The 20,507-nt window shown below is 40.9% G+C and overlaps 1 protein-coding gene across 1 annotated transcript in view; it reads left to right on the forward strand.

Moving 5' to 3' along the window:
* TAF3 (TATA-box binding protein associated factor 3) overlaps positions 1–20,507 on the forward strand; it is a 110,651-nt gene that overhangs the window by 38,837 nt on the left and 51,307 nt on the right. The gene's annotated exons all lie outside the window — the stretch shown is intronic.

The raw sequence follows: 20,507 nt of genomic DNA on the forward strand, positions 1-20,507 counted from the left end.
TGATGTATTATCCCATGTGTGATAGGTAAATTCCAACTATATCCTGGAAAAGTAGGATTTGCTTTGGAGGACAACTAGGAAAACTCAAAGTATAAGAAGAATCTTCACTTCCCTCTCCCTTTAAGACTTGTGTACTGATCACAGGGACTTAGCAGCTTTCTTTTTGAATAGAGCCATGGCCAGTCCTCTGAGATGTGCCCAATTTCTTCCAAGCTTCTCGTGAACTTTTCAGCTGTCTGTCAATACGTTACCTGCATTTGTTGGCATGCTGTTTTGGGGAGAGAGGGAGAGGAAAATAAGGTGTTTAATGTTAATTTTTGTCTTTAGGAACTGAATGCCTCACTCATCTTCACCTTCCCTGTACCTTTTCTATGTATTAATATGTTTTTTTCCTTTTAATGTTGCATTGCCACATTCTGTTATTTTCCATACAACAACGACCTACTATTATATTTTTCTTGATTCTCCCATGAAAGGGAAACCACGCAAACTGAAGGGGCTTCTGATTTTGTAGACCATCGGTTGTGGTATCTCAATATTCTCAAGCTGTTTTTAATAGGCTTCTCATGGCCAAACCTCGGTCTCCACAAGATCGTTGAGAAATGCCTCCCTTGTTTTCTGGGGGGGTAGATTTTACTACTGTGCATTTTCTGCTTCAAAACCAGCAATAAATAAATAGCTGCTCCCTGTCATACGAGCAAAACGCATCCAAGTGAAAGGTCAGAAAGAAGTGGCAATACTAAACAATGTACCTGAACATCAAAATCAATTAAAATATTGCTTTATTTCACTTAGGGAATTGATGACGTTCTAATTCATGGAGCCAGAAGTTTCACTTGGAAATACTAACACATAAAATATTGAGTACCTGTAGGCCGTGGGCCTGGGGCTTTTTAATTTCTATTTGTGTTAGGTGATGAGAAACTTCTGAGTCTATCTAACTTACGAAAGGGGAGATGGAAGATGTAAGGATTGAAATACAAAGGAAAAATTAAGCCTGTAGGTAGATGAAGTTGGAAACTCAGCAATCCTTTAATAAAAATTATAAAAAGAGGAAGAAAAAGAAGAAAAAAAGCTGTTGGCTGCATTGGGTTTCAGTAAAAGATGCCACGGCCATAGCCTGCAGTGTGGTGGTAACCCAAGGGTCAGCTGAACTTGAACTGCAGCATTAGGGCTGTCATTACATCGATCAAGCTTTTCCTGTGAGTCGGCTCCAGCTCACGCGCCGCTGCCGTGAGGGCTTCCAGGCAGCTCCTTCCTGGTGCCTTTGCCTGCAGAACAGCAGTCAGTGTCCACGTACTGGTGTGATCTCTAGGTTTTGCACCCCTCCCCTGCCCCAATCAAGAAGAGTTTTTACCTCCCCGTTTTGTTCAGCTGCTGGGAACTTGGCCTGAGCTGTAGAGAAGTCATACAGCTTAAAGAAATAATGTGCCGGCATGCCCTGTCTATCTTTTGATAGGAGTTAAGTGTTGAATGCATAGCTTTCTTCTTTTTTGTCATGGGTGGGCTACAGTTGATGAAAAAAAATACCTTCAATCTGACTTTTTGTGTTTTATTTGATCCAGCGTACACATTTTTCATGCTCAATTAGTGTTCAAATCACAAACAGCACACCAGTAACTGCTGGCTGTTAGCCTCATTTTTTGGAGTAGTCTATAGGCTTTGAAACATGATGTAACGGCCCTGTTAGAAGTGTCCATATCCTAAAACCTTTTTTGTTCCAAGGGTGATTTTAACAATGTAATTGATAGCCAACCTGCAAGACAGGTAAATTGTCTTCTTAAGAACAAAACCCATCAGTAGTGCTGTCGGTTTACTTAAAACTTTATACTTTCCAAATTAGACATGAGGATTACCAGTGAAAAATAAGAGTGTAAATTATGGGTCTGAGTCCTGCGGATCCAGGAGCCTCTTACACCACTGTGATGCCCAAAGTGATTCATCAGTTCCAATCATCTTAATGTATTCGTAATTTTGTTTAAGGCAGAGGAATCATTGTATCGTTTACTTCAACCTTCAGTAGAACAGGCGGTAAATTTTTCATCCTCTTGCTTTATTATATAGAGTCCAGGCATTGAGAACTGTAAGCTTTCTTTTCTCCTCCGGTACTGCAGATGCTTTGAGTGGAGGACCGATCTAAAGAAAACTGACTGATAAGGAAAAGTGACAGTGAACTTCAAAAGAAACAAAACAAAAAGCCCCTGAAGCACACTTTGTGTGTGAGCGTGACCCGCACTGACATGACCCTGTGTGTGTCCTGGGGCACTCGGTGTGTTTGATGCTGCACGTCCTCCACTCCTCTGCAGCCAGAGACCCAGTAAACCCAGTAAGAAAAGCTTTGGATTAAGTTGTGGTTATTGGAATAGCTTGCCTATATCCTGATTTATATTATATATATATATATATATTCTCCTTGTTTTTGAAACTTCTGGATGTGCTTAAAGCACGTTGCATTCATAACCACAGGAACTGGATGGCTGGGTTTCACAGACCTGTGTTGTAGTCCTGAGTACAAGACAAAATGCCTCTTAAAAGGGGGTAAAATGTAGCATGCTTACGATGTCCTTCCTTCCATCTGCTGTTCCCCTTTTCCCTTCGCTTCTTGTGTTAGGCTAGAAAAGCTCTATTTTGTGTTTTTAATACCTCCCCCTACCCTTACGTTTCTGTGCAGAGATTTCTCAGGTGTAACAAAGGGAGCAAAGACAGAGGCTGACCTGTATTTTCTGCCGTGGTGGGCTGGGGAAAGAACAAAGAAGAGGACAATCAACATCCACTGGGCTGTGGGATGTACAGTGTCGGGACCATAGAGAAGCATTGGTATCAAAGCAGCAGATTCTGTCTGCATTGCTCTGTTGATTGTGCTGTCTCCCATATACCTGAGAGCTTCATGCCACAGTTTAAGTGAAGAGGAGCTTTTTTGTAGGACAGGAGAAGAGGTAGCATGGTAGTGCAGGATGAGGGAATGGTCTTCAAACACAGCAGATGAAGGAAGTGCTGAGGGTGCAGCGAAGCTAGCACAAGTTGTGTTTGGCTTTGTGTTTGTGTATATATTCCCTGCATTGTTAGATGTTTCTGTGTCTGACGGAGTGGGAGCTGCTGCAGGAGGTTTCGGGAGGTATGAAAAACATTCCTTTTAAAAATACTGGGAAGCTCCCTCCACCCCCATTGTTTATTGGAAACTTTTCCCCTCTCTTAAGATATTTGATTATGGTGTAATGCAGCTAATTTAAGCATCTGTTTATCACTGCCTGGCTAGACTGAATGCGAAATTTCAATTGAATTACCTCCCAAGAGAGCTTTGAGCTCTGAGGGTAAAACAAATCATTTTCTCTCCGTTCCCCTGGGATTGTCAATAAAAAGAATTCATCTAAATAGTTTACATGCATTTTGAAATGTTGCATCTACTAGACTTGGTTTTGTTGTTAGTGGAAAATTGCCAGTGTGAGTGGAATATCAGCTTGAACTTGACTATAGCAGTGCTCCGGAATGTAACACCATGCAGTGCCTAGAAAGACTGCAGCCACGAAAGCATTTGCAGCTAAGTCATTCATATTTGATCAATAAATGTGTGTGTTTTGTTTTAGAACAGCAGATAACACATGAAGCTGAGCCTCCTTCAGCCTTCAGACTAGCAGCTTCTCCATCTCTTCCAGGTGACATTATAATGCAGAATGTTATCGCTGTGGGCTCCTGGTGGGATCCCATGAGCACCTCCTGAGCACTGCAAATGTGGCTGCTCTTACATATGTGTGATCATGTATTAAATATTTATTAAATATGTATTAATAGGAATTATTATTTTCATTCTGTCACCAAAGCAGTGCACAGAAAGGGCAGAGCTCAGGTTTTTCTTGCTAGGCATGGCTACTTGCTTACTTGTTTTCTATATAAATTAATTAATTACCAGATTGACATCATCCCCATCATTTTGGTAGGATGGAGAGAGTAGGCTTGCCTTGGGATTTGTAGTGAAATCTGCAGAAAAAAACAGCAGGTGAGATCTGTGAGTGCTTTGACTCTGCTGGGAGCTGTAATCCAAGTGGTGAAACTCAAGCTGCAGCATGTGGACCTGTCTGAGCTGCGGGCAGCAAGCCATGTCCTGCTGGTGCCCCGATGTCTCCCCACTGTTCTTCCCACAGGACAGGCAAGTTCTCCTCCCTTTTGCTTCACCCAGGGGCAGGGAGCCCTAGACTGTCTCAGCACAAATAACTGGGGGCTATGTTTGCAGACACAGGTGAGGACAAAAAAGTGAGGTGTGGCTATAAGCAGTATCCAGCCTCACCTTTGTGCCCCCTCACCTGAGTCTCACCCATGGGGCATGCTTGTGCTCCATAGTTCTGGGCTTCTGGCTTACCTGGATCTGCACTCTAAAGGCTGAAGATAACTTCAATCAGTCTGGAAAATCCCAGTTTTCTCTCAGAAAGACAGAGCAACTCTTGTAAATCCCCTGAAAGGGACAGCAGGCTCAGCTGACTGAATCAGCAGAGTTGGGTGATGCTACAAGAGCCCGGTGACAGTGATGGAGGGGTGAGAATGGTGTCACATTAGTGTGAGTGTTTGTACACCAAACCAGAAGGCAGCTAACACAGACAAAACGCAGAGTGGAGGAAGGTGGATGGCAGCGTGTGCTTTGCTGACAGCTCTGTTGTTGCCAGCACAGATTCCAGCTGAGCGTTGGAGGAAGGATCTGCCCACGGAAGCTAGATGCCTGACTGGAGAACACCTTCACACCAGTTTGCTTTTTATGATGTGGTTAAGTAAAATTTGCTCTCATACAGGCATTCAGATGGAGGAGAAAATCTTTATAGATCTCCTAATAATGATAGCACTAAGAAGACTGGAGCTACCTGTGCAGAGCTGTTGATATTGAGGAGTGACGATGTGTTCAGACCTGTAGGAGCTTCGCCTAAGTTTGCAGTTAAACTCATGTCATCACATCTCTTGCTGTTTTGTGACCTAGTTCTGTTTTAATTGATTGTAAAACAATCCCATTATGTTAACTGGGATAACTGTAGATGACCCAGCAGGCTGGAGGATGATCAAGAATAAGTCTAAAAACTTCAAGCTTTCGGATGAACTTTCATTTTGTTTAGTGGCAAAGCCTGAGGAAGTTTAAATGCCAAATATCTCGCTACTATATTTTCATGACAGTGAAAATCATCAGTGGTTTCAAAGGCTGCCCTGAATGGTTTGAAGAGAGGCACAGTAATGCTCGTTTACTTATTGATGTTGATTTTGTTTAGGAATTGATCATTTGCTGAAGCAATGAAAGTTGTTCACAGATTGCAACCGTCTGTGAATAATTGCTTCTAAATTTAAGCTTTTCTACTTTAGCAACGTTCATCTTCAGCAGCAAAGGCACAATCATGGTAAAAATCACAAAATGATAGCAGACCAGAAGTCTGTGGTGTATTGCTGCTTTGTTACATGTTGTGAGGTACTAATAGTCTGTTTCCTTGCTGACTTTAAATATGGAAATGTCAATTTTGACAGTTTCGGGAAAATACAAAATTATTTTTTATGAAGTAATTAATATTGACAAGGTCAATAATAACCCAAATAAATTATAAATAAGTGAATAACAGAACTGCAGTTTGTTTTGATGAGTGACTGACACCTTCACCAACAAAGCTCTACCCATATGTGATTGCATGACGAGAAAGGACAAGCTGCTCAGAGGAGTTGTGATCATTTTGGATGGGTCCCTGATCAACCTGATCTAGTGGTTGGCAACCCTGCCCATGGCGGGGGATTGGAACTGGATGGGCTTTTAGGTCTATTCCAAGTCAAGCCATTTGATGAATCTGTGACAGGTCTTGTAATTTTAAAGTCCATTTTTAGAGCTAGAAGGAGGGAGAGCTGCTTCTCCATCACCCTCCATTGTCTTCTAGTGTGCCCTGGGCCCATAGTGCTTTTTCTGTACCTCTGACACGTTGTTTGTAAATCAACATAAAGAACAAGTCTATTTTTTTGATGCTTGAGCTGAGGTGGTGTTTTTCTAGGAGAGGTGTACGAAGATCCTAACATCTTCAGGTAAAACAGAGGCGAGAGTTTATGTAATGCTGAAAGTGAGCACCTGCGCAAGAATAAACTTGAGGAGTTTCCAAGCACCACTAAGTAACCAGAAGTCTCCCTTGAGTGGAGTTCATTACCCTCAGGCCGCATGTTGGTCACTCTTTAAAATTCTTATAAAAACAACGAAATTAATTAACCGGTATAAAAATGGGGCATACGTCTCCTGGCAAACATTCAATTAACTTTTTAGTGCTTGCTACTTAATGTTGTGTTTGACCGGCGGAGCATTGCGAACGACTTTCCTTTGAGAGGGAGCTGGGGTGGAACGCGGCGTTGGGCCGGAGTTGGGCTGGTCATCAACATTTTTCCCATGATCTTTGAGTGTGGAGCTGGTTATATTTTACTTACGTGTGTGAGATGGAGTTTGCTTTGGGATAGGTCTTTTGTAGGCCGGAGGATGTTTTACTGAGAATATAATTTAGTTAGTTTTGCAATCATAGGCTAGGTTGCAGTGGTTTAGCATGAACTGCCAATTAAAAGCAACTGTGTAATACTTCTAATTCCCATGACTAATGGGCTGAAAATATGGAGCTCTTTGACCTGGTTTGGATCCAAGCTAAAGATGAAATATGTCTTATCCTGTTAATTTGTGCGCTGAATACGTCAAGATCACATGTCCTACTGTTAAAATAGCAAACTGTGCGTGTGTAAATCCCAAATTTCCAGAGAAACTGACTCCTTAACTGAGAGCTGATGGGGTGATGGACGCATTTTGAGTCATGTGAGAAATACTTGAATAATAACTGTATACATTTTGTAGAACTTTGTCTTACCTTTTTTTCTATACGGATTCCCTCTATAATCTCACTAGCCATTAATCTCTTGCTGTTTTACTAATGAGTGACCACTTACTGAAACAATGAGAAGAGAAAGTTTCTCTGGATTTTTTTATTAGCCACCTTATGCCCTTAAATTGACAGTACAAATCAAACCAAATGCATTCTGAGCATGAAGGTTCTCATGCTGACCTTGATTGCTGTAAACAATTTTTTATATAGAAATATATATATATATATTTCCTGCAAAGGGATCATTAATTTTTTTCTTTACTTTGTGGTTAAACCAGTATCTGTATAACTGAATTTTGTTGTTCTCGTAGCAGAACAAAATGAAATATTTCTAGGTTAAACTTGGGGCCAGTTGAACTGTTAAAAGGTGCATAAATATGCAAGGCGCCCGAGCTTCTATGAAGGAAAGTGCTCGGCTCGTCAAACGCGGGAGTGATTACGTTGCAGGGCAGCAGGAGTTCTCCTGGAAACAGGGGAAATTATCAGAGTACCAGGACAGAATGCAAAGGTCGATCTGCTGAATACAAATAAAGTATTGAGCACCAGGTTCTGCCTCATGGAGCTGGCGCTTTTGGAAATGTTGTGATAAATGCACTGATAAATTCAAGGGAATGAGTGCTATTGCGAAAGCCTGATGAAGGCTAGAAAGTGTCCAGCTAGTAGGAATTGCATTGCTTGGTCAGGCACAATGAAATGAAATAGAATTTGCTTTAGTGAAATTGCATCAAGGATGATTAAGGGTGCTTCTGGGAAAAGGTGGTGATCACTTTTCACTGAAGACACTTGAGTGACTTCATTGCCCACCCCGTAAGTCTGTTATGTTTTTTTTTCTCCTTTGCTCCTTTCCTCTAACTTCAAACTCCCCTCCTGATCCCTGTTCCTCCTGTGGAGTGCCTCTGCAAAACCTCCCTGAGGTAGGAAGGAAGGGACAGGGCTGTTTCGAGTGACCATCAGCAGTGTTCTGAGACATCGATCCCATCTCTTCTCCGTGCACAGTTGGGATCTGGGTCTGTATTTCATTTCCAACCAAGTCATAGAATCTTTAAGGTTGGAAAAGATCATGTAGTCCAACCATCAACCCATCCCCACCATGCCCGCTGTGTCCCTTAGTGCCGCATCTACCCTTTTCATGCATGGCGAGTCCACACCTCCCTGGGCAGCCTGTTCCAGTGCCCCACCATGCAACCTCCAATTCCTAGGTGTTAAATCCACCTTTGGTGCAGTATCGCAGGTAACAGGATTCTCAGCTTTGCTTGGCTGTTCCTTAACTCTTCTCTTGGGGTAGAAGGGAGTGCTGAAGGTTAGCTGCCACATTCCCAAATGTTCTTCTTCAGCAGGGAAAAAAAATCATCCCTGGAGTGATGAAGCAGCGTGTGCACACAAACCATGGGGCCTCAGAGCTTCCCCTGGGAGGCTCATGTTTTTCTAATTAACAGAACCACTACATCCAGCAAATGATTTTCTAGTGGGTTTACAGCAAACGGCACTAGGGCAGCAGTGTTAAAGGGAGGCAGAGCTGTCTGTTGGTCTTGCTTTAATATTTTTGCATTATTTTAAGGGGCCTCATGGGTGTAGAAGAATGAATTGTAAGATAATTGGACTCCTTCCAGTCGATTTGCATTACATTTCGAAAACTGCTCCAGCCCAGCAGTGCCCAGCTGTGCTCACCCTGGACATGCTGTCGGTGCAGCCATCCTTATGGTAACACTGAATGTACACAGAAATACTTATGCACAGTTACACGTAACACCCATGGATTACCATGATGGTGGAGCTGCCCCATGACTTTTCCACTTCCATCTGATCATTTGGCAGATACTGAAATGGTGCCCTGACAGTGGGAACAGAGATACTTTAAACAAAAAACAGCAAAAAAAGACATTTTCAAACTCATGCAAGAACCTCTTGATGCTGTAATGGAGTCTGTTTCCTCGTGTGTGTATATATTTTGTGGGCATTTTACCTCTTCTGCTGGTGGTTAATATTAGACTGAGAAGTGTCAGGAATATTTTTCATGCCTACATTTGTTAAAGCAGTGCATGTGCAGAGCTCTATCCGGTCATTTATTCCCTCTTCATTTTTGTAACAATTGTAGCATGAACTAATTATTTTCCCAGCTTGAAATGCGTTAGAGTTGTGTTTGATAACTGTTTATTTTATAGCTGCTTTTTTGAAGCACTAACCTAAGCTGGAACTTTTGCATTTCTGTGCTCTGCTCCCTTCAAAGACGCAGAGAAAATGAAGGGTTTTGCAAGGGAAGGAAAGCTTGCTGTTCTTCCTCCTCCTATGTATGGAGCACTGGAACAGGTTGCCCAGAGAAGTGATGGATGCCCTGTCTCTGGGGACATGCAGGGTCAGGCTGGATGGGGCTCTGAGCAACCTGATCTAGCTGTAGATGTCCCTGTTTGGTGCAGGGGAGTTGGACTAGATGACCTTTAAAGGTCCCTTCCAACTTAGAAGTTTCTATGCTTATCCAGGTGAATAGCAAATGCTCTCTCTAACAGGATTATCCATGCTCTTTGCTGGCTGGCATGTCCCTTGTATTGCCCAGGTGGCATCAGGGACAGGGTGGGGAGAGAAGCAGCAGGTTTTGGTCAAGCAGACGTCTTGCTTTTATCCTTGCTTATCCCTGGAATCGGAGCCCCTGCAATGCTACCTTCTCCGTGCCATTGACTCCCTTCCAAAGGATTTACTGTTGGCCAGCACAAAGTAACCTCAAATCACCGCAGAGCTGGAAGCTTGCAGCAGAATGAAGCCGTATTAATAAGAAAGGAGTTCCAGTTTCTGACATTTAAATTGGCTCTGTAAATTTGACACTGAGTTTAGCTTCTGAGGTGATAATGCATCAGATTACACTGTGTGGGTGGGTGTTGGTTTTTTTTTTTGTGTGTGATATGTAAGTAAATCATGGAATCACAGAACTGTAGGGGTTGGAAGGGACCTCAAGAGATCATAGAGTCCAACCCCCCTTCCAAAGCAGGTTCCCTACACCAGGTCACACAGGTAGGTGTCCAGGCAGGTCTTGAATATCTACAGTGAAGCAGAAACTAATATTCTATACTGGCATTTCAGAAGATGTTTCTTTAGAAGGTGAAGCTTTCAGAGAAGGTTTAAAGGCCCTTGGTGTAAACATGACCCTTCTGCTAGTTTTCAATTTAGGTAGATGCATTTTGTTGTAGAAAAAAAAAATGTTAGCATAATATTTTCATTTAAAGTTACATGTTAAACTTTTAGAACCTAAATAAATGCTCTGTATGGGGTAAAGTTAAAATTGTACTTGAAAAAGTTCATTATCTTCATATTCCCTTAACTTCCTTAATTCCCTGCCTTACTCAGGGCTTGAGCAGTGTTTGCTGAGTGCATCATATGCACACAGAAAGGCAGTTGTTATCCTGTAAAGTTTTGTCTTGGGGCATCAAACAGAGGATATGATAGTTCAGGAAGCACTAAACCTTGACTTTATGGCACAGGCTGCCCAGGGAGGTGGTGGAGTCACTGTCCCCAGAGGTGTTCATGAGAAAGGTAACTGTGGCACTGAGGGATATGGTTAGTGGGCATGGTGGGGATGGTTCGATGGTTGGATTCGATGACTTTAATGGTCTTTTCCAACGTTAATGGTTCTGTGATCATATTTATGCAGTAAGGCATTTTGTAACAGAAATAGAGGCGCTCAGTTGAACTAATACTTTTCTGGAAAGGGAGTTTGTTTTCTGTAGAAAACTGCCTTTTTGTGGTAAACCAGAAACCTTTTTTTCTTGTAGGGAAGAGTTCTTCACAGGAAACCGTTTTCAGACCATCTTTAAAATACACTGATAGTGAAGACCACTTACAGGTTTTTCTCATCATTTGTAAGGCAACTACATGCTAAACCATCACCGTTTCTGAAAGCAGAAAAGATCCTTGCCTTTGAATCCTTTGCCAATACCCCCAGAAGAGGAAGAAAAGAAATTACAATATAAATACTGGGGTATTTTTGCCCAAAAGATAGTAGTGTAGAGCTTTACCTGCTCCACTGCCTTCCTGTCTTCACTCTGAAATTCTGCATGCTTGTCCCATTTTCAGCAGTTTAAAACATTTAAAAACATGTAGAACAAGAAGAGGGGAAGTAGGAGGACGTTGCATTGACTTCTTCATGGGGCAGAGTCACTGAGCTGCAGTGCTGGTGAGGTACAACAGCAGCGGCTCTAGGATGGTATGTTTGGGGTTTCTTCTTTTTGACAAAAATCAGCTTTGTGTTCCCCATGATGCCAGTTCAGTTTGCTGAACTGTATGCTTGCCCTCTAAGCTACCACTGAATATATGTGCAACCTCAGCATTTATTAATGTTAAAGCAAAACAGAGTCAGCAGGTCCTTTGTCCACGTGATGATGGATCTTTTTGGATTGCCCTGAAAGTATTTGTCTCTGCTGATGGTGGGCTCAGGAGCTACCAGGTAGCATTCCCAGACTCTGCTGGAGAAGCTTAGGTCAATGTGTATAGCAAATGGATAGCTGGATGTGATCAGCAGTACGTGGTTTCTTGATTCCTTGCCTTTTACCTGAATCTCAAGAGCATAATGATTTTCAGACAATTAGTACTTTTAGTTAGAAAAATAAAAGTATTTGCACTCTTTTATTTTGACAGCCATCTGTTCAGCGCTCTTAGCCCAAACAAGCAAAATCACATTTCTAATAGGTGAATAAATAAACAAAGTTGTTGATGTTGTTGCTTGTTGGCAGTTGCTATAGCAATAAGCTGCTGCAGATTCCCGTATGATGGTTCTGGTGTGCGGCTGCTCACCACATCAGTCAGATCAGAGGTGCATCCTCCCAGCTAAGGGGGATGATAGAAGATATCTCAGCTGTGTGTATACTGTACAGTTGTGTTTTCTCGGTAGAAGTTTTGTGTCCTTGTGTTTTTCTCTATAGCAATATGAAGCATGAATTGATTCCCAGGAGTTTGTTGGATGGGATAAGTCCAAGTGAAGAATTTTTTGTTATGGCGTCCATGTGCTTGGTCTGGTTAGTGCTGAAACAGCACGACTGTGCTGGAGGAAACCCTTTTTGTAGAGTAATTTTAAGGCCATAAAACTGTATTTGAATGGCCATATTCTAAACCTGACAAAATAACAACTCTTTGAACAGTTCAGTGTGGGTTGTGGTTTTTGGGGGGGCTCTTAGTGTTTTTTCATCCTGGATTCCAAGAAGTTTTCCACTAATTCTAAGTAGTGCGTTTACAGTCTGCTGGTGCTTTATGTTTCTCTCTTCATCAAATGATGAGTTTGCACATAGCAAGATCTCCTCCTCCACTATGATGGGAGCATTTCTGGCTGCTCAGAGGAGTTGTGGATGCCCCATCCTTGGAGGTGTTCATGGTCAGGCTGAATGGGGCCCTGGGCATCTTCATGTGGTGCCCAGTTTACTGGCTGGTGACCCTGCCTGTGGGAGGTGGAACTAAATAATCTTTCAGACCCTTTCCAACCCAAGCTGTTCCATGATTTCTGGAGTGCTCAGCCCATCCAAATCCAGGCCAGTTGTGGTTATTTCACTGTGGGGACTTATACACAAATGAGGACATTCAGGTATAGCTGGTGCCTTGATTAGACCTCTCCTTCCATGTTCAAATAACTGATGTTCAAATGACTGATCAGTTTTCCTTAGACAAGAGGAAATCCTACTAAAATATCAGTTATTAACATGACACAGTAGAAATCCAGGGAAAAGATAGAAAATGGGGCTTAGGGGTTTTTTTGGTTGCTGTTTTAATTTGGCCATATACCTCATAAAATGCCCACAGAGTAAACTGAGCTTTGGCTGTAACATGAATATGAATTTCATTTGCTGAACTCTGCATAGGTGGGAGACCTGCTTTTGGCTGTGCACAGAGTGTAGAATGGTTTAGGATGGACAGATGAGGAAGTCCTGACTGTGGAGGAGAGTATATGTTGAAGTAGATACTTGAAAAAGAGCAAAGTAATTCCAGTTAGAAAATGAATTGTGCGGCCTTTGTCTGATTGCTTGGCTATAGACTCATTAACTCTTGTTTTAATTGAATATGGACACACACTTAAGGTCTGAAATTTAGGTCTAAGTGTTTAAAAATTAATAATCAAAACTGCTCCCATTGAGGGACGTGGTTCAGGATCTACTATGGGAGCACTGTAAAATAGGAACAGCTTCTCAGAAAGGGTGGTGAGGCGTTGGCATAGGCTGCCCATGGAGCTGGTGGAGTCACCAGCCCTGGGCTGTAAAAGAACTGTAGAGATGTGGCACTGAGGGACATGGTCAGTGGGCACGGTGGGATGGGTTGTCATTTGGACTAGGTGATCTTAGTGATCATTTCCAACCTTAATGATTCAGTATTTCTGTGGTTCTTTTCACTGGGGCCATTATAAGCTGGTTAAGTTTAACACATTGCACCCAATGGAAAACGAACGCCCCTAAGAAACCACTGCACAGAGGGACACATCCAGGAAGGTGATTCAGAACATTAGATATCTGAATTAGTTATCAAAGTAAAACTATTGAAGTACTTCTGATTCAGCCTTTTTCCTCCTCACCCTGTTCTTCCCACAGAGGTTTATACGAATCTGCTCGCAAAAAAAAACCCAGTCATCTTCAGTGTTTGTTTTGCTGATTGCTTTGGCCTTAAACACAAAACAATCTACCATTACTTAAGTTTTCATTTTTTTAATGTGGCTCTTTGTGTATAAGCTGAAGAACCTAGGATTAAAAAACACATAATGTGAATTAAATGTGGCGGTAAGGCAGTAAGTGTTTGTTACAGCAACAGCATCACAGATTCATTTCCTCTGTATATCTTACTGCAGTTTTGCAAACTGGGATAGAATTTTTCCAGGTTTTTCTGTATACTTTTCCTGAGGCTTTTGTTTCCAAAGATGTAAATTGAACAGGATGACATTTCCATGCAAAGAGAAGGAATGTTTATTTTAAGTACCAGCTACAATATCGCTTGTTGACTCCACATTGCCAGAAAGGCTTTGCTTGGAAGATGAATGTGAATTTGAAAAGGATGCTGTCAAAGTAATTGGGCTTTACAACTTTTCTTCTATGATTCAGATCTTTGCTTTCGGACTGCTCTGTTTTGCCTTTTAAACATGCGGTAGCAACATGTGAGAAAAGGAAATTTGCAGTGTCTTGTTGCTTGCAGGAAGGAATTTTCATTAGGTTTGCAGCATATGATTTTATTTGTTGCATGCTTTGCTGCAGACAGTGTGCTTGTAGAAAAATCAGAGGTGGAAATAACACATTGTGCTACTACATATTATGGTAATGCTGGGTTTTTCCTGCAGCTGGTGCCGTGTCCTGCCTTCCGCCAATCTTTTATTCAGTGTTTAGAGATGTAAGATTTGCAGTCCTTCTTGTGGTATGTTTTTAATGCTACTGTGCTTCCTTCGCTCTCCTTTCCCATTGGGTTTTCTGTGTTTCTAAATATTATATGTGTGTAGAAGGGTTCACAAATAAATGTATTTCATGTCGGTTTCTGTTCATACACACTGATATGAATGTATATTTTTCGGTGAAGTTTCAATTCTGCTGCTGATGCAGTGGATTTCTCCCACTTTACCAGTGGCACCATTAGCAGAGATGGAAATGGAAACTTTTCCAACTAAAGCCGGCTGGGATATCGCTGATCAAGATACAGCATAACCCTTGAAAGGGAGATGCGTGTGGTGAATAGGGCTGTAATGGAGTCAAAATGGTGTTTTTCTTGCTCCTTGTTTTTAGGGTAGTTCATGAGCTATTCATTCTCTCTCCTGTAACAGTATAAATTTCTTAGAGATAAAGATGGTTTTAGGCTTCTTAAACAACGGATGCGAGGGTTGTCGTTTGTTCTTTCAGAAAATGCTTATTAATATATTAGAAGTTTGTAGAAGGGGAAATAGGACCCTCTAAGGAAATTTCAAATCAGTGACATCTTTCTGCGTTATACTTTGCATTGCTGTTTATAGACATGGAGTCAGACTTCATGGTTTATAAATAGGAATTAAAGAAAAAAAAAAAAAAGAAAAAGGAAAAAAAAATGCCTTCCCCAGACATTGGATTTATGTTTTAAAAAGAAAACGCTCTATAAAGACCCCACTGTTAGCTGTGCAGAAATGAGCATTTGATGATGAGTTTCAAAGGAAGCAGATTAAGTGGTTAGCACACACTGTGGCATTTGGCTGTGTGCAGATTCAAGCAGCAAGTCACAAAGACACAGATAAAATATTGTCAGCAAACCAGCTTTGGTGCATCTGTTTTGATGACAGGGATCTAATTTTGAATTACTCTGACAAATTAAGAATGTGGTTTAATATTTTAGAACGCCAGGAAGGCACAACTACCTGCCTTGACCATCTCCTTTTCAGTACTTATTTTGTGTAACCAAGTTCCAGAGTCAACTCTAGAAACTAATTTACTTCTCTTTCTAAAATGCACTTTAAAGACCAAAACTGTCTTCTTCCATCCCAAGTTACTTATTCACAACCCATGCCTGTTGATTTTATACCCTTCTTCGTATGAGGGTGATATAAGGGCAGTATTATAGCAGCCCTAACAAGCACAGAGCCTGTGCATATTGACTGATTACTTGGGATTTGTGATTGTAGATCATATATTTTTATACGTTTGTGTGTGTATTTTATATATGTACATACATCAGTTATATATATGTACACATTCACATACTTGTACATCTTTGGCCAGTTTACCTCTCTACTGATGAATATTAAAAGCTCTGTGACAAATTCACACAGCTGCTTTTTTATTAATCATTTTTCTGGAAGCACAAGGAACATTCTGTCTGTGCTTACTCGGCTTTTGAGAGGTCTTTGCAGCTCCTCTTGCATTACACATTACTTCAGCTGCGTTCAAGTTGTGTATATCATACAGTGCCTTCCCCAGCTGCTCCAAGGAGTGCAGGGCATCAAATATTAGCAGACGTAGCTCATCGTACAACAGACTTCATGTTGAGATATGAAAAGAAAAAGCTGTTTTCTCTTAAAAAAAAAAAAAGAATAATAACATTACAGAGATATTTGTGCACCCCTGGTGCTGCTGTCCTCCACCTATCCTGGGCATGAAGTCATTTCTAAGGGTTTTGGCTATAGTGAGCACAGAGCCATGAAACATAACTGGCATTGAAAGCATTGCCAAGATTACATGAAACCATTACGATGGGATGGTTTGGATTTGTGCATATTTTGTGCAGTAAACACTTTCAGCATTCCTTTTTTTTCCCTTCTTCTTCCTTCTGTATTTTTCTTGCTTGGTTTAATGCAGCATAACTCCCTCTAAATTTAGTGGGAAGTGTAAACGTATGTAATGGTTTTTCTGTGGTTAGAAAATACGTGTAGCATTAAGTTATTAAAGCTTGACTTTAAACTATGTCTTGGGCTAATGATTTTACAGTATAATTGCTTTAGTTAATTTGAAGGCAGGTATACATACAGCTTATTCCATTTTGGCACTATAAAGTTTGCCATTGGTATTATACCTCATTTTTTATATGATTTACATAAGTTGTGAAACAGATTTAATATTTTGTGTGTGAGCTAATTAGTTTCTGGTTTAGAGCCTGCATTGTACGTTCATTGGCTTTTTGAACACCTTTTACAGTAGCACAGGAGGTCATTGTTGGATCTAAATTCTTTGTGGAGCAATCAATCCCGATTTAATAAAATAAGTTGCATAATTTTTAATGTAATTAAAGTGGGTTCCATGCAATTGTTTTCAGCTGTAAATTTGCTGAATTGGAAGAAATGTGGTAGTGATGTGTTAATTACTGCAATGGGCTCTTTCCCTTGTTATGGTGTAGTTCTAGATTAAGGGACTTCCAATGGGCACCATTTTATGTGCACTTCAGAGGAGGTTTTTAGGGGTGTCCTACTCTTCCTGCTGGAAGTAATGAAGAAAATACTGGAGACATTCAAGGCCAGGTTGGATGTGGCTCTGAGCAGCCTGGGCTGCTGGTTGGTGACTCTGCACATAGCAAAAGGTTGAAACTGGATGATCATTGTGGTCCTTTTCAACCCAGACCATTCTATGATTCTGTGAAAACAAGCATTTCGAGGTGAATTAAAAAGTCTTTGTGCTTTACTTTCAGAAAATTCAATGGTTATGCATCACTTTGACACCATTTACCAGTACCAACCAGGTGACAGTCTCTTGTGTTAAAACCGCAGCAGGTTGGGTTGAATTTGGGTGGTGGGCTAAAGGCTGAAGCAGGGGCACGTTTGGGAAGCCCAGCTCTTTCATGCACAGTAAGCAGCTTCCAGTCACACTGCACACCAGCCAAAAAACAAAATAGTTCTTTTCCTATGGTATGTGATTCCTACACAAGGGCACATGCTGGTTGTTTTCCTCTCAAAGGAATTGTTTTCTTGGCTGCCGCCATCCCGTGTTTAATAGCACTGTGTAGCTTTAGCGGCTCCTGTCTTATTAGGAGTCTAAACAGTCTCCTGTATCCTTTGTGTCAAAATGAGTGAAAGCTTTGGAAATCAGTTTGGCATTCATTGGGCAGGAAAAGGAGTTACTCCAAAGAGGCAGCCACGCAGAAGGGGTGCTTCTCAAGTGAACAATCTGCATGAACAATTCCTTGCTGGAACTTCTGTATCCGTTCCTTGCACTAACTTAAAATGTTAACACACACACAGATCATCTCCATTCATAAGTTCAGATTTGGGTTTTACTTGCCTTTTGTACCCCTCTTTTTACCTGTGTAATACATGCCCATGCATTTTAGTTTTCTTTGTAGAATAGCTGCACTTAAAAGGTAAGTTAATGAGACAGAACCAGAATGCGGGGCAAGTATTTCCCTTCTCTGGTGTCTTTGTGCTGTTAATCACTAGTTCAGGGTTAATAATAATAATAATAATAATAATAATAATAATAATAATAATAATAATAATAATAACAACATCAGCCATGAAGTGAATCCGCATCTTGCAGACCATGAAAAAAAAAAACACGGGGAAGAAAATGAGCTTTTATTATATTTGCAGTCATTGCTTCTCAACATAGCATTGTTAGACCTCCGTAATACAGTTATACCAGTGGAAGCCTTTAAAGCATTTGCTTTGGAGTGGGAATCCTGTTTCTGCTACTTTAAACAATTAGATGAAGTGTAATCTCACTTTCTTCCTGTGCAACGCCACACTTTTATTGCTGTCATCTATCAGTTGCAAGATGTAAATAAGACATAAGCTTAGGAGTTGGGCTGGAATAAAACCAGATTGTATTGATTCTTACCTGGTACACAATGAAACAGAAAATCATCTGCCATCCGCCAGCTGGTCATCGGAGCCATTTTTTGAAGAATAAAGAGTGAATATATACTATATAAATTCCTTATCTTGTTTACTTGAAATACACTCGCAGTTTGCAAGTCTGAAACCTGATAAACATCTCAACTAATTGTGTGAGACAGCACCTATTATTTTCATGATGGCCTTAAAAATGTGGGATATTGTGGCTTAGGCTAAAAGCAGCTTTGAGGCAAGCAGAAACTTTGCAGATGTTCCGAGAATTCACTGGTGGATGCTTCACAACACACAAGAAAAAAAACAACAACAAGACAGGAGTTTCACATCACTGACAGCAAAGAACTGAGTGAAAAACTGCAGTTTTGGCCATGCAGCAACTTAATGATTTTCTGTAAGAAAAAAAAAGAAAGAAAACTCCCATCCCCCAGCACTGTTGGGGAGACAAGACGGCTGCTGATTTCTTAAAGTCTTAAAGTTAGCTGACCTCCTCGCTGAACCCAACTTTAATGTAAACATTTTCTTGAGATGGTTCGTAGCAGGGCCAGCAAATCTGGAGAATATTAGTGGTGCTGTGTTTGCGGGAAGCAGGAATCCCTTGGTAATTCTCAGGAGCTCTTTTCCAAGCCGAGGCAGCCTGAGACACAGTTGTGTTTTCAGTTTTGCAGGATTCGCTGGTAATGCCCTGTGTATCTTTTTAAAATGTAATTAGTAAGACACGTAATTAGTTTTTGCTTTGAAGTAGAGTTTTTTTTACTCGCTTTAGCTCCGTTAAAACTCTTATCTCCCTCCCACCGTAGGTAAATAACATGATAGCATAATATTCCTGTTGCTTTAATAGTTGGCGTTTTAGCATTGGAATACGAATCCAAACAAAAGCAAAATCAGGGCACAACTTCCTTCAGGTCACCTCTGTGCAAGAATATAGAGTTCCTTTCATGCTGCACGCTTAAGTGCAGTGCGTGGCTGTTGACTTGACCCAGGTACTTTAAAGTGAAGTTGTTGCCTGTTGAGGTGTTTGTTGGTATTTTGGGATCTTCTCGTATGCTCGTTCTGTTTAGCATGAATTGATCATAAGCATTCATTGTTGACTGATCACTTCAGGTATTCTGCAGATAACAATTCGGGAATGAATTTCTAAATGTTGCTTACCTGCATGCCTTTTACCCTTTCATAGGCAAACTGTGCTTATGATGCACTCGGTGCACATGAGCAGCAGTTGCAGCGACCTGCTGAAACAGAATATAATCCATAACATGCTTCTCTTTCTCAGAGCACTTTCCACCCGTGGCTTGATGTTCCCAACATCATGGTGTGCTACTGGGCATCAATCACATGTGCTTATTGCACCGTGGCACACGCTGTATTCTGTTCTACTGTAAAGTCTTCATTTTATGCACACACAAAGAAAGTGTTTATACCCGCAATGAACTTCAGGTTCCTGTGCTGTCTGATTTTCTGTCACTGCATGCTGTGTGTTAACCCATACTCTATAAGTTTTTTGTTTTACCAGTAGGTACCATTATCACAAGCAGAACCCCCATGAACAGAGCCAAACTGGAACTTTGGCAGAGTCAGAGCAGAATATAGACAGAATGTTACTGACATTTGTTGGGTTTCTGAGATGAGCTGCACCAATTAATCACTTTTCTCTTGTCCTTCTACCCCAGCTCTCCTTATTCCTTCACTTAGTCATACAGTCCTGGGCTCTGGAACAAGGAGTCTCTTCATTTGGTGCATTGGATGCTAGTTGGAGCATGTGTGACTTCCCAAAATATAAATAACGATGTGAAGGGTTTGTGTTATTGCATAAGAATTGGATTGACACGTCTGGCTGTATTTTTTCAGGTTTTGATTGCAGGTATGTTTAATTGGTGTTAAAATTGGCTGTTGTGTATGTTCTTTGTCACGGCTTGTTTAATACCTCGTGTTTGCAGTTGTCCTAGTTTCACCATCTTGAAAGATGGTTTCTATTTAGTTCCTTCCATGTTTTCCACAGTTTGTTTTAAAACCCACAAATTTAGCTGAAGTGTTTGCTTTTTTACTTAAGAATGTTAACTTTAGAAATAAAATATTTCCTGTTTATCAGCAGAAGTGTTTCTTCCCACTCGCTCGCATGATTTCGAAGATGGATTTTTTATTTCCTTCTCTTACAGTGCCTTTCTTGTGCTAAACATAATAAAACCCGAGAGATGATAAAGCTTATTTAACCCAAATATACCTGCCTCACCTCAAATAAATACAAAATAAATTGGGCAAAAGAAAGAGATAATATTTTTGAATCAGTATACAAACATTGCTCTCTGTAAGATATTCATTGTACTGCAGTAAATGGGGAAAATATATTGAATTTATGCACACATGATTGACTTTTCATACAGTGAACCCAGGTTAAACATCTT

This window comes from Excalfactoria chinensis, chromosome 1 (assembly GCF_039878825.1).
Source record: "Excalfactoria chinensis isolate bCotChi1 chromosome 1, bCotChi1.hap2, whole genome shotgun sequence".
Lineage (NCBI taxonomy): Eukaryota > Metazoa > Chordata > Aves > Galliformes > Phasianidae > Excalfactoria > Excalfactoria chinensis.